We start from the raw sequence: 15,316 nt of genomic DNA, 5'->3' as shown, positions 1-15,316 counted from the left end.
CCAGCTCGCATGAGGGAACAACCAGACCAGCCGAAGTGTTGCGAAATGCATTAAGACCTCGAAGGAGTCAAACCACTCCTCCGAGGCCTCGGGGGCTACATCCGGCCGGTGCGCTCGCGCGCACCCACCGGAACAAAACGCAACCGAGAAAGGCTGGTCCCTTGCAAAAAAGTGCGACAAAAGCCTCCAAGCGAGTATTAACACTCCCTTCGAGGCTCGGGAGCTACTGTCGGGGACCATAATTAGGGGTACCCTCAAGGCTCCTAAATCTCAGCTGGTAACCCCCATCAGCACAAAGCTGCAAAGGCCTGATGGGTGCGCTTAAGTCAAGGATCGGTCCATTCAAGGGACGCAATCACGCCTCACCCGAGCCCAGCCTCGGGCAAGGGCAGCCGACCTCGGAGGATCTACTTCTCGCCCGAGGACCCCCTCCAGCAACGGAGACACCTTCGGCTCGCCCGAGGCCCAGTCTTCACCAAGAAGCAACCTTGGCTAAATCGCCACGCCAACCGACCAAATCGTAGGGGCATTTAATGCAAAGGTGGCCTGACACCTTTATCCTGACGCACGCCCTCCAGTCGACAGAGCCGAAGTGACCGTAGTCACTTCACCGCTCTACTGACCGGTCTGACAAGAGGACAGCGCCGCCTGCGCCGTTCCGACTGCTGTGCCACTCGACAGAGTGAGGCTGACAGCAGCCAAGTCCGGCCTCAGGCGCCATAGGAAACTCCGCTTCGCCCGACCCCAGGGCTCGGACTCGGGCTCAGTCCCGGAAGACGACGAACTCCGCTTCGCCCGACCCCAGGGCTCGGACTCGGGCTCAGCCCAGGAAGACGACGAACTCCGCTTCGCCCGACCCGAGGGCTCGGACTCGGGCTCAGCCCCGGAAGACGACGAACTCCGCTTCGCCCGACCCCAGGGCTCGGACTCGGGCTCAGCCCCGGAAGACGACGAACTCCGCTTCGCCCGACCCCAGGGCTCGAACTCGGGCTCAGCCCCGGAAGACGGCGAACTTCGCTTCGCCCGACCCCAGGGCTCGGACTCAGCCCTGGCCTCAGTCGACGGTCTCCACCTCGCCCGACCCAGGGGCTCGGACTCGACCTCGGCCTCGGAAGACAGACTCGACCTCGACCTCGGAGGAGCCTCCACCTCGCCCAACCTAGGGCTCGGACCGACCACGTCAACAGGAGGTGCCATCATTACCCTGCCCCAAGCTGACTCAGGCTACGGGGAACAAGACCGGCGTCCCATCTGGCTCGCTCCGCCAGACAAGTAATGATGGCGCCCCGCACGCTCTATGACGACGGCGACTCTCAGCCCCCTTACGGAAGCAAGTGGACGTCAGCAAGGACTCGACAGCCCCGACAGCTGTCCTTCCGCCAGGCTCCAGCGCTCCTCCGACGGCCACGACACCACACGAACCGGGTGCCAAAACCTCTCCGACTGCCACGATGGCATGTACTTAGGGCGCTAGCTCTCCTCCGCTAGACACGTTAGCACACTGCTACACCCCCCATTGTACACCTGGATCCTCTCCTTGCGCCTATAAAAGGAAGGACCAGGGCCCTCTTACAGAGGGTTGGTCGCGGGGAAGGACGGGACAGCGCTCGCGTGAGGCCGCTCGCTCCCTCCCGCGTGGACGCTTGTAACCCCCTACTGCAAGCGCACCCGACCTGGGCGCGGGACAAACACGAAGGCCGCGGGATTCCACCTCTCACGCCCGTCTCCCTCCGGCTTCCTCCCCCTTCGCGCTCCGTCTCGCGCCGACCCATCTGGGCTGGGGCACGCGGCGACAATTTACTCGTCGGTCTAGGGACCCCCGGGTTTCGAAACGCCGACAATAGTCAAAACTCAGTTTTAAATACCGTGGTTTACCCAAAACTGTGGTATTTTCGGAGTTTTCGAAACTCCATTCAGGACCTCAGTTTTCTTCTCTTGTCTCTACATATACTTTGTTTTTCCAATAGAACCAAACAGATCTCGGTTTTGAGCAATACTACAGTTTTACTGTGGTAAAGCAATACCGTAGTATTTATGTCATGTACAATTGTAAACTATGGTATCTCAAAACTGCAATATTTTAAAACTGGATTTCCAAAAACAGGCCCTGCTTTGTGCTATATGCATGCTGGTAGAAATAGGCTATAGCAGTATGCAGTTGGCACAGCGCGCTTGGACAGCAGCAAGCGGGCGAAACCTTTTCTGGTCCTGAGCTTTTGATTGGCCCAGTAGTGCAGATTATACTGCGCGCATGCGTAAATAAATGCTTGTACTGGACAGACAGGACCACACTGCTCTTTGATCTGCTCCGATCCGGGAAACTGGGAGGCAGATGACCGGCTGTGCGCTTTATTTATCTATTTTATCTATCTATATATCTATCTATCTATCCTTTATCCTTTCCAGCAACTCAACTCCAAAAGGATGCATGGCTTAGATCGTATATAGCAAATGTAGGTGTGAAAGGACTTTTTTTATCAAGATCTCAACCTATGTACGCCTTTGTTTGCAAGCTCAACTCCATTTGCTAAAACAAGCCTAGTCTATCTCCAGCAGATCCCTATTTTAAACTATACTCTGTAAACAGTGTCATAGTCTATATTTCTGAGTTCTCTATTTTATCTTAGGGGGTGTTTGGTTAACCCCAACTAAACTTTATCCCCTATCACATCGAATGTTTGAACCTCCGTTCCGGGTATTAAATGTAGTCGGATTATAAAACTAATTTATCAGCCGAAGATTAAAAGACGAGACGAATCTAGTCCAGTTGGTTGGGTCTATATTTCATACTCTTATTTGAAAGTCAAACGCTTGATGTGACCCGGGCTAAACTTTAGCAGAGGCAACCAAACACCCCCTTAATCTACAGGAGACAGTCACCCTTCAGTTTTCGCAACGTACCCTCTCAAGTCTGAACTACCGCGCTTCCATATTTACTACAAGCAAATTCAAAAGGAGTGCTCTGCTCGAGCTGCATCACTTCCGCTTCCGCAACCGTGCGCAAGGCCGCAAGCACATGTACTTGTAGCCATAAAAAAGATGACTGTCCAGCAGGCTGCAGGAGGAGCTTACCATTGTACGGCGTTAAAGGTTTTGCTCGAACGCAACTCAGAGAGAGAGAGAGAGACGCTTCTTCGAGAAGACCATCCAGAACCCAGCCGGATCATGTACGTTTTGGCTTAATCACAAGAGTGGTTTTCGTTTTTCCAGCGCAGTTGAACGAACGGCATCTAGGAGACTAGGACCACCGTATTGTATTAATTATTGTATAGAATAGAACAAAACGTGGATAGAGATATAATACTTACTTCTAACTGAGAGTTGTATTCTATGATTTCATTGGTATTTTAATTTATGGTTTATAGAGTATTGGTAATTGTTTTCACATTATAAAGAAACATTCATATGATATAATTTATCGAACGCGGATAAAACTTTGATATAAAAAAACCTTATTGTCCTAATACAGCAGGGCTTTAATACTGTGCATGCAGAACGTACCACCGAGGATTAATTTGTTGCACGTGGTAGGCCTGAAATTCTTGTCATTGCAAGGCTATGATCCGGTGATCGTACTCGTACATGTACAAGAAACCTGCAAGGTAGTGAAGGCCAGCAAGGAGCAGGAGTCCTGCCGCTTCCTTGAATGCTGTATGCTGGGAGTCTGGGATCTCTCTAGAAGGGATTTTGTTTTTTTTTTCTTTTTGCGTTTCTGAATAAACTGTAGAAAGAGAAATTTCCCTCTTTTCCCTATCATGTGGGCATGCAATTTATATATATTGTGTAATATTAACCACTGCCATTTTTTAATTACATTATCCCTAGCTTCTCTAAATTTTATTCTGAACCGTTTTATCATGCATTATATTGTTTTTTTTTGTCCTATAATACTGCCAGGTTTATTATAATTTTGCTTATGTCTATCGAAGTCACTACTGCCTTTAGCCAGCTTCTACTCAAGGCGGAGTGATCATGCTAGTTGTAACGAACGCTCTACCAACCTCTGGATATAATCTAATAACTCTGTTAACATTTTTCATTCATGTGACGGCCATGCTAGTTGTTGTTCGTATGTACAGTTTAGCATAGATAATGGACGGCACCTTCACATGCTGCTTGTCACATTTGTTTCTTTGAATTGCCAACTAAAATATGACTGAAATTCGACTTAATGTGATCCATTATCGGTACCAGCTAGGTTTAGGCTCATATCGATAATCATGCTGCCCGTGCAAACTGCAAAGCGACGAGGAAGAGGCTCTGGAAGCTGTTTTATGCCGGCAAAATTCCATCTATGCGATTCGTCATGTATTTCCGAGACAATCTGACCGACAGTATATGAGGTGTCCTTTGAAACACCTTGTCTATTCTTTTTTTCATCCATAGATATGATCCAGGTAACAGCACCTTTCAAACACCATGGGCGTGTTTGTGACCATGTGCCTGTCCAGCTCGGTCCGTTCAATTAGTTCAGGCTGAGGCTAGCCTGTCCCGGCTATCACAACTCACTATGTTTGCGCACTTATATCATATGAGCCTGGCTCACACGAGCTGATGTTTGTCACCCAGTATACAGCCGGGCTAGAAAACTAAAACTATCTAAACGCAGAATCCTTGCGTCACAACCAGCTAGGCTCCCAGAAAACGGACCTTCATCTCGTTTTTTTGGAGCCAGGGTGAGAGGCTAAACTTGCACGCGGACAGCCAGGCTCCCGAGCAAGCCAGACAACGCAAACACGGGAGCTGCAGCCCGAGAGCGCAGCCAGGCTGCTGGGCCATGGCGGTAGGCCTGCAAACGGGGTGGGTGTAAGCGGGTATTTTAGGTGGGTTTAAAAAATGAGTTTATTTTGGTGGTTTGTGATGGGGTTTAATTATGAATGAGTTGAGTTGGGTGGGTTTATCTTGTATTGTGGGTCAAAATGGTTGATACCCATGGGTGTAGATGGGTTTATATAGGCGTGGGCTTTCATGGGTCTTCACCCATCCATAGACCGTAGGACTGTATTCGACTCGACTCCCAACTTAGTCCCAAGTCCCAACATACTCAACTCAACCCTAACTCCCCAAGTCTTCACCCGTGCACTAAGGGTCGCATCCTGCTCCCTGCCCCGACGACCGGAGTCTCCCCTCTCCCCAAGTCTTCGCCTCGGCGGACGAAGCTCCCCTGGCTCCTGCCGACGTCCGGCGCTAATTAGACACTTTCACACTTAGACGCCGACGTCCCCTGTCCCCTGGCGCTATAGATGGTCAATTGGCACTAACACGATGGACCAGTCCAGGCACGACACGAAAAAGCATGGCCCAGACACGACCCGACCTGGCTAGTATAGTGTCGTGCCTAGGCCGCCATCTCGACCCATAGTGCTGGCACAGACATGACACAATTACAATTTTTTAAAGATAATAGTTTACATATAACACAATAAAATTACAACTGCATTGGCTAGGTTGGTGTGTTTAAGTCTATCATAATATATGTGGGTGTGTGTTCAAGTCCTCGTAGCTACACATTTTTTGTCAAATTATACAATATACCGCTCGAGACCGTTCACACACTGTGGGTGTGTGTTCAAGCCCCCATAGCTACACATTTTTTTGTTAAATTATACAATATACTACCCGAGACCGTTCACACACTGTTGCTAGCTTCGAGCTTGATCAGAGACTCTTTTCGTTGCTGCTAGTTTATATTTCTTGCCAAAAAGATAATCTCTACTACCTATTAAGACGGTAAGGGGTAGGCTGCCCCAATCCGTGTTCTACCATTCCCATTCCGTCCTCACTGCAAAGCCCATTACCATTCCCAGCTGCCTGTCTTTCTCATTCCCCCTCCCTGCAAAGCCCATTCACATTTCCATTCCCGGCTATCACGTGTCTTTCTCATTCCCCCTCCCACAAAGCCTATTCTCATTCCCACGTGCATTCCACGCCTAGCTAAAATTAAATTAAAAAAACAGGCTCCAAGGGGATTCGAATCCGCGACCTCTCAAATAAATGTGTTTGTAGCTACCACTACACCACATGTGTGTTTATGTCTACATCTATTATAGTAAAAACATATAATACATCTCTCCCGAAGCCCACCTGCTACCCTTGCACAATGTGTAGTAGTAGATAAGTGTCGGCGTTTCGAGACCGGGGGGTCCCTGAGCCGACGAGTGAGTGTGTCGCGTGCCCCAGCCTAGATGGGTCGAGCGCGTGGGCGAGCGCGAAGGGGGGAGAGCGAGGTGGCCGGAGACGGGCGTGAGAGAGGTGGAAATCCTGTGGCCTTCGTGTTCGTCCCGCGCCCAGGTCGGGTGCGCTTGCAGTAGGGGGTTATAAGCGTCCACGCGGGTGAGGGAAGCGAGCGGCCCCAAGAGAGCGCCTGTCCCGTTCTCGTCCCACGCGGCCAACCTTCTCTAAGAAGGCCCTGGTCCTTCCTTTTATAGGCGTAAGGAGAGGATCCAGGTGTACAATGGGGATGTAGCAGAGTGCTACGTGTCTAGCGGAGGGAGAGCTAGCGCCCTAAGTACATGCCAATGTGGCAGCCGGAGAGATCTTGGCGCCCTGCTGGTATGATGTCGTGGCTGTCGGAGGAGCAACGGTGCCTGGCGGAGGGACAACTGTTGGAGCGGTCGAGTCCTTGCTGACGTCCCCCTGCTTCCGTAAGGGAGCTGAGAGCCGCCGTCGTCACAGGGCACGCGGGGCGCCATCATTGCCTATCTTGCGGAGCTAGCCAGATGGGACACCGGTCTTGTTCTCTGCGGCCCGAGTCGGCTCGGGGTAGGGTGATGATGGCGCTCCCTGTTGACGTGGCGGGCCCGCGCCCGAGGCCGGGCGACGTGGGGGCTCCTCCGAAGCTGGGGTCGAGTCTGTCTTCCGTTGCCGAGGCCGAGCCCGAGCCCCTGGGTCGGGCGAGGCGGAGATTGTTCGGCAGAGGCCAGAGCGGAGTCCGAGCCCCGGGGTCGGGCGAAGCGGAGTTCGTCGTCTTCCGGGGCTGAGCCCGAGTCCGAGCCCTGGGTCGGGAGGAGCGGAGTTCGCCGTCTTCCGGGGCTAAGCCCGAGTCCGAGCCCTGGGTCGGGCGGAGCGGAGTTCGCCGTCTTCCGGGGCCTAGCCCAAGTCCGAGCCCTGGGTCGGGCGGAACGGAGTTCGCCGTCTTCCGGGGCTTAGCCCGAGTCCGAGCCCTGGGTCGGGCGGAGCGGAGTTCGCCGTCTTCCGGGGCTTAGCCCGAGTCCGAGCCCTGGGTCGGGCGGAACGGAGTTCGCCGTCTTCCGGGGCTTAGCCCGAGTCCGAGCCCTGGGTCGGGCGGAGCGGAGTTCACCGTCTTCCGGGGCTTAGCCCGAGTCCGAGCCCTGAGTCGGGCGGAGCGGAGTTTCCTATGGCGCCTTTGGCAAGGCCTGACTGCCTGTCAGACTCACTCTGTCGAGTGGCACTGCAGTCGGAGTGGCATAGGCGGCGCTGTCCTTCTGTCAGACCGGTCAGTGGAGCAGCGAAGTGACGGCGATCACTTCGGCTCTGCCGGGGGGCGCGCGTCAGGATAAAGGTGTCAGGCCACCTTTGCGTTAAATGCTCCTGCGACTCGGTCGGTCGGTGCGGCGATTTAGTCAGGGTTGCTTCTCAGCGAAGGCAAGGCCTCGGGCGAGCCGGAGATATGTCCGCCGTTAAAGGGGGGCCTCGGGCGAGACGGAAATCTCTCGGGGTCGGCTGCCCTTGTCCGAGGCTAGGCTCGGGCGAGGCGTGATCAAGTCGCTCGTATGGACTGATCCCTGACTTAATCGCACCCATCAGGCCTCTGCACCTTTATGCTGATGGGGGTTACCAGCTGAGAATTAGGCGTCTTGAGGGTACCCCTAATTATGGTCCCCGACAGTAGCCCCCGAGCCTCGAAGGGAGTGTTAGCACTCGCTTGGAGGCTTTCGTCGCACTTTTTTGCCAGCCTTTCTCGGTTGCATTTTGTTCCGGTGGGTGCGCGCGAGCGCACCCGCCGGGTGTAGCCCTCGAGGCCTCGGAGGAGTGGTTTCACAACTCCGAGGTCTTAATGCCTTGCGTAATGCTTTGGCTGGTCTGGTCGTTCCCTCATGCGAACTGGCCGTAGCCCGGGTGCACGGTCGGGGCCCAAGCTCTCGGGCTGGTATGTTGACGCTGTCAACGGTTCGGCCGGAGCCGGGTTTGCGAGAGCAGCCCCCGAGCCTCCGCACAGGGCGAGAGGGCGATCAGGGACAGACTCGGCTTTTTTACATACGCCCCTATGTCGCCTTTCCGCAAGGAGGAGGGGGGAGAGCGCCATGTTACCCTCGATGGGCACCGAACATGGTGTCTCCGGTGAGCTGGAGGCGGGTAATTCGAGTGGACGTCCGTGCCCCGTTCGTTGGGGGTCGGCTAGGGGCCCAGAGGCACGCCCAAAAGTACCTGCGGGTGATCTGCCGGACCCGGTCCCCTGGCGACGGGGTCCGAGGGCTCGATGCCTCCCTCCGATGGGATTCCGTTACAAGATCGCTCCCGCTGGTCTCGGAAATGTCCTAGGGTACCTCGGGAGCGCAGCCCGAGCCTCGGTTATGTATCGAACGTACCCCTGGTCATCCCTCGCTCGGTGTCTGAGGCGACTGTGAACCCTTCGGGGGCCAGCCTTCGAACCCCTGATCAGTAATGAGCGCGGAGCCCGAGTAGCCTGAGGCGGCCGTGGAGCCCTTCGGGGGGCCGGCCTTCGAACCTCTGACCAGTAGTGGGTGTAGGGCCCACGTGATCTGAGGCGACTGTTGAACCCCTCGGAGGGCCAGTCTTCGAACCTCTGATCAGTAGGGGGCTCGGAGCCCGGTTCCTTCACAGGGAAGGATCCTTTTCGGGGTATCCCCCTTTCCCGGTCCCTGTTGCAAGAGATAGAGAAAGAGGAAAAAAGGAAAAGGATACAGAATCGAACGACGTGGCGTACCTTTTTTGGCGCGGTTATTACGGCGAAGGCGAAGCGTCGCCCGCTTCTCCTGCCAGAGGCGCCGCCTGTCCCGCCGCGGAGTTAATGCGACGGGGCGAGTGGTTGGCGGGGCGGCCATTGCGCGTGCGCGAGCCATTCGAGGAACGGCTGTTTCGCTTCGCGTTTTTGAATCCCGCGTCCGGTCCGGGCGAAGCGCTGGAAACGGTTTCGCCCTGGCCTTTATATACTCGAGAGGGGGTCTGGTGACGGTTCTTCGCTCCGCTTCCTGCCTCTTCCTTTAGGTTTTCGCAACCCGAGAAACTTTAGTCGGAGAAGAGAAAAACCACCCTTCCTGCCCCTTGCGCCGCCATCCCTTCCATTTTGGTGATGGCTGATCGGGTGACCATAATCTCCCCGCGCGATCCGTGGCCCTTTTCCACGGTGACGGCGAGCGATCTGGAGGAGCTGGTCGGCGAGGGTTTGCTTCGCCCTCTCACCGATAAGCAGCGACCAGAGTGGATTCCTCCCGTGGGCGGAGTCGCTCCATCCCCACCGCCGGGGTACGTCGTGAGCTTCGTTTCCTTCCACGAGCGGGGATTCGGCGTGCCGACGGGCCGCTTTATGCGGGCAATCCTGTTCCACTATGGGGTGGAGTTGCATAACCTCACCCCCAACTCCATCTCGCAGGCCGCTATCTTCGTAGCGGTGTGCGAAGGGTATTTGGGGATCGCCCCCCATTGGGATTTGTGGACTCATCTCTTCCTCGCCGAGCCTTTCACCTTGCCGACGGGGGAGAGGAGGGTCCGTGCAGCGGTGCGGGCCGGCGGCTGCACTCTCTTGCTGAGGCAGTCGCGGGCGTTGCAGTACATTCCTGCCATCCTCGCGTCCTCGAACAAGGGGTGGCAGCGCCGTTGGTTCTACCTCCGGAATGACGGTGAGTTGCTCCCACCGTTCTCCCAGCGAGTAGTCACCGCCGCCACCGACGCCTGGCGTCACGGGACCCCGCACGAGAGACAGAAGAATCTCGAACCCCTTCTCCAGGCCCTGAAGGCGTTGCGGGAAGGGGGACTCACCGCTGCGGGAGTGGTCACCGCCATCCACCGTCGGAGGGTGCTTCCCTTGGCGGAGCGGCGGCTGCCGCTTTGGGAGATGACCCCGGAGGCTGACTGGGAGGGCTCGCGAATGTCCCCTGATCCTCTTCCCTTCGACGCCCTCCAATGGCGGGTGTCGGCTGCGATGGGGAAGCCGGACTCCCACGCCTACTCCCAGCTTCGGATGCGCCCCGACCAGGGGTGCGTAACTCTGGTGAGTGTTCACTCCCTCCTTCTTCATACATCGGGTTGCTCCGGGTTCTTATGATCGGGTTTCTTTCTCCCCTTCTTTAGGAGGTGGGGTGGCACAAGCCCTCCCTGCCATGGGTCCCGGAGGACGCGGTGGACCGAGCAGCGCGGCGGGTCGCCGCAGAGGAGAAGAAGAAGAAGAAGGACGCGGAGAAGGCCCGGGCCCGCGAGCGGAGGCGGGCTCGGGACGCCTTGGAGAAGCGTCGTCGCCAGCAGGAGAGGGAAGGACTCCCGAGGGAGCCGTCGCCGGAGACGCCCGACGACGACGATGACGACGATGATGAGGAGGAGGACGACATGGTCGCCCGTCTCGGCCTCAGCCCCGGTTTGGGGTGTGGCCAGGAGCCGTCGAGCCAGCCCCCGAGCGGGCTGACACCGTTCTTCCTGGTCTACGGGGCCGAGGCCATCTTGCCCACTGACCTGGAATACGGCTCCCCGAGGACGAGGGCCTACAACGATCAAAGCAACCAAGCTAGCCGAGAAGAATCGCTGGACCAGCTGGAAGAGGCTTGGGACAAGGCCTTACTACACTCGGCGCGGTACCAGCAGTCCCTGCGACGCTACCACGCCCGAGGGGTCCGACCCCGAGACCTCCAGGTGGGCGACCTGGTGCTTCGGCTGCGGCAAGACGCCCGAGGGAGGCACAAGCTCACGCCCCCCTGGGAGGGGCCATTCGTCATCGCCAAAGTTCTGAAGCCCGGAACATACAAGCTGGCCAACAATCAAGGCGAGATCTACGGCAACGCTTGGAACATCAAACAACTACGTCGCTTCTACCCTTAAGATGTTTTCAAGTTGTTCATATACCTCGCGCCCACGCAAAAGTTTAGTCATCAAGGAAGGGTCGGCCTCGCCTCGGCAAAGCCCGACCCTCCCTCGGGGGCTAAAAGGGGGGAGACCCCCTCTGCGTCGAAATTTTCCTCGAAAAAAGATCTCTTTTTAGCAGAATTTCTTTCGTGCTTTTTGACTACTTCGAAAAGCGAATCCTGGAAACGACGGAGTACACGTAAGCAGCCAAGGCTGACCGAGCCGAGGGACTCCTACGCCTCCAAGATACGGATACCTCACTCATCACCTTCTGCGATAAGTAACTCGCGTTCGGATAAAGTGATCCTGCGGACCGAACAAGTCTTTACGTTCGGAAGCTCTTCTGCCGAAGCGGATCCTTCGAGCCTTCTCGACTGAGTCGGAGACAGAGCCTCATGGACGGGTGAAAGTACGCGTAAGCGGCAAGGCCGACCGAGCCGAGGGACTCCCACGCCTCCGGGATACGGATACCTCACTCATCACCTTCCGTGAGAAGCAACCCTCGCTCGCACAAACATCCCTGTTACCGACAAAAAGTCCAGATGCTCGAAATAAGAGGAAAGGAGACGCAGCTTTACAACGCAGCGAGGGTGTGTTTTCTGGCCTCAGCGGCCGCAGAAGGCACACGCTACAAGGCGATCTGATCCTGCAGGCTCGAGTCTTCACGCTGGAGGGGGGCTGTAACACCCTCGGCATCGACGACACCTTCAGCGAGGACCGACCCAGCCTCGGACGTCGACGCGGCCCAGGGACTTCTCCGGGAATCCGGCCCGAGCAGGCGGCTCGGCTGGTTGCCTCAGGGGCCTCGGCCAACCATCTTCCAAGGGCGCCAGCCCGACCCGAGGCCTCGGCTGGTCAACTCCGGCGTCGGTCCCGCTGACGGACAACCCGGCTAGGCTCCGGCCAACCAGGTTTCCATTTTCGAGCCAACTCCGCCTCTGTTCGTGCTGATATCGCTACCCCTGGCCTCGGCTCATCGAAGAGCGGCCAAGGGGTCCCTTTGACTAAGCTAGAGGAGCCTCAGACAACAAGGCCGATCGAGCCGAGGGACTCCTACGCCTCCGGGATACGGATACCTCACTCGTCACCTTGACACGGGGCGACTCATGCTTGGTGAAGCGGTTCAGATAATCAACAGGCGAGACTTAGTGCTCGAAAATGAGGAAAAAACACGGCTCCGTGCCGAAACTACATACATGTTCAGGCCTCGACAGCCACAATGAACAAAAACACTGGCATTCAAGGTGCCATTACAAATGGAACTCCGGTTCCCCCTCCACAGGTACGAACAACCCCACTCCATGGGGGAAGGCCTGCGGAGCAACGGAAGACCGACGAACGGCGCGCCGTCACCTGCTCCAGCAGCGGCGACGACGACGACTTCTGCTCCGGGGGGCTGAACAGCGGCAGCACTGACCTCAGGGCGGATGCTGTCGCCAGGAGGCCCCCGCCCATGCCAAAACTTGTGAGGCAAGGACGGGTAGAAGGCCGTAGAGTTGAAGGTCGGTCCGTGGCCGGCCTTGGCAATCTCGCCGGCAGAAGAACCTCTTCAAGCTGCCGTGGCGGACGCCGGCGCCGCGAGCGGCTCCGAAGCCACTCGCGTCCGAGAGCCAGGCACGGTGCAGCTGCCAGCGCCATGGACGACGACCGCCCTTCCCTCCGATCACTGAGTGAAGGAGCGGGCCGCCGCCCACGCGGGGGGCGACCTCAACTCGGCACACTCCCCTCCCCAGCCCTGGTGATGAAAATCCTTGAGGCTGAGGGAGGGGCAGAGGCCGCAGCCCGGCTCGCTTTCCCCCACCATCAAGCCGAAGGTCACCACCTTGGGCGACCGCTGGTGGAGGGGTGCGGCCGGGCTGCATGATGAAAATCCTTGAAGCCGAACGATGGCTGAAAGGTACCAACTCCCACGGAGTTGCGTTCCTCCAACGATGAGGCGGAAAGACGGCGGGTATCCCCCATCCGGGGGCTTGGAAGATGGAAAGACACGACGCATAAGGGAGGAAGAAGACATGGTCGCCTTCCGAAAGGGGTCACCCTCCTTTTAAAGGCAACTCTCCCTACGTGCGCCCTCAAACGTCACGGGCTGAGTCTTCTCCAACACGCTCCAAGGCCCTCCCCTGCGGCGCGGGGGCTGGGTCCCGCATGTCATGCAAACTGGCTCAGAGCAGAAGAAGCCAAACCGCCGCGCGTGGCGCACACAACCGCCCAGCGGTTACAAGCGACCCCCCACTTTGGCCCAGACCAACGGGCGGAAGGGGCGGGCAGCCATGCAGGCGGCATGCAACCGCGCCAGGTGGACGCGCTTCTCCGACTCCCAACACGCCAGCATGGAGGCCCAGGCCCACGCGTCACGCAACCGGCGCGCCGGATGCTGCATGCAGGCAACTACACCGCCACTTGCGCCACCATCGCGCCTCTTCGGTTGCGGAACCAATGCTGCGGCTCGAGGCGACCCAGCGCACGACCCAGCGGCGCCAGCCTGGCGCGACGGTCAATGCAGCCGAAAGCGGGCCGGCAGTAATGACGGTGGCAGGCGAGCGGGAGCAGCGGTCACGTCGTCAGCCAGGCTCACGTCCCATCCAGGGGCAGCAAGAGAGCCTCCTCTCACGGCGTGAAGACGGCGCGCCCGTGATCCGTCCCTCGAACGGCCCGCGCACGCGCAACGGCCGCCCCGCCAACCACTCGCCCCGTCGCATTAACTCCGCGGCGGGACAGGCGGCGCCTCTGGCAGGAGAAGCGGGCGACGCTTCGCCTTCGCCGTAATAACCACGCCAAAAAAGGTACGCCACGTCGTTCGATTTCGTATCCTTTTCCTTTTTTCCTCTTTCTCTATCTCTTGCAACAGGGACCGGGAAAGGGGGATACCCCGAAAAGGATCCTTCCCTGTGAAGGAACCGGGCTCCGAGCCCCCCTACTGATCAGAGGTTCGAAGACTGGCCCTCCGAGGGGTTCAACAGTCGCCTCAGATCGCGTGGGCCCTACACCCACTACTGGTCAGAGGTTCGAAGGCCGGCCCCCTGAAGGGCTCCACGGCCGCCTCAGGCTACTCGGGCTCCGCGCTCATTACTGATCAGGGGTTCGAAGGCTGGCCCCCGAAGGGTTCACAGTCGCCTCAGACACCGAGCGAGGGATGACCAGGGGTACGTTCGATACATAACCGAGGCTCGGGCTGCGCTCCCGAGGTACCCTAGGACATTTCCGAGACCAGCGGGAGCGATCTTGTAATGGAATCCCATCGGAGGGAGGCATCGAGCCCTCGGACCCCGTCGCCAGGGGACTGGGTCCGACAGATCACCCGCAGGTACTTTTGGGCGTGCCTCTGGGCCCCTAGCCGACCCCCAACGAACGGGGCACGAACGTCCACTCGGATTACCCGCCTGCAGCTCACCGGAGACACCATGTTCGGTGCCCATCGAGGGTAACATGGCGCTCTCCCCCCCTCCTCCTTGCGGAAAGGCGACGTAGGGGCGTATGTAAAAAAGCCGAGTCTATCCCTGATCGCCCTCTCGCCCTGTGCGGAGGCTCGGGGGCTGCTCTCGCAAACCCGGCTCCGGCCGAACCGTTGACAGCGTCAACATACCAGCCCGAGAGCTTGGGCCTCGACCGTGCACCCGGGCTACGGCCAGTTCGCATGAGGGAACGACCAGACCAGCCAAAGCATTACGCAAGGCATTAAGACCTCGGAGGAGTGAAACCACTCCTCCGAGGCCTCGGGGGCTACACCCGGCGGGTGCGCTCGCGCGCACCCACCGGAACAAAATGCAACCGAGAAAGGCTGGTCCCCTTGCAAAAAAGTGCGACGAAAGCCTCCAAGCGAGTGCTAACACTCCCTTCGAGGCTCGGGGGCTACTGTCGGGACCATAATTAGGGGTACCCTCAAGACGCCTAATTCTCAGCTGGTAACCCCCATCAGCATAAAGCTGCAGAGGCCTGATGGGTGCGATTAAGTCAGGGATCAGTCCATACGAGCGACTTGATCACGCCTCGCCCGAGCCTAGCCTCAGACAAGGGCAGCCGACCCCGAGAGATTTCCGTCTCGCCCGAGGCCCCCCTTTAACAGCGGACATATCTCCGGCTCGCCCGAGGCCTTGCCTTCGCTGAGAAGCAACCCTGACTAAATCGCTGCACCGACCGACTGGGGGGGGTCCCTGAGCCGACGAGTGAGTGTGCCGCGTGCCCCAGCCCAGATGGGTCGAGCGCGTGGGCGAGCGTGAAGGGGGGAGAGCGAGGTGGCCGGAGACGGGCGTGAGAGAGGTGGAAATCCCGCGGCCTTCGTGTT

The sequence above is a fragment of the Zea mays genome, chromosome 1, assembly GCF_902167145.1.
Source record: "Zea mays cultivar B73 chromosome 1, Zm-B73-REFERENCE-NAM-5.0, whole genome shotgun sequence".
NCBI classification, from domain to species: Eukaryota; Viridiplantae; Streptophyta; class Magnoliopsida; order Poales; family Poaceae; genus Zea; species Zea mays.
Note: the sequence above shows the minus strand (reverse complement) of the source record.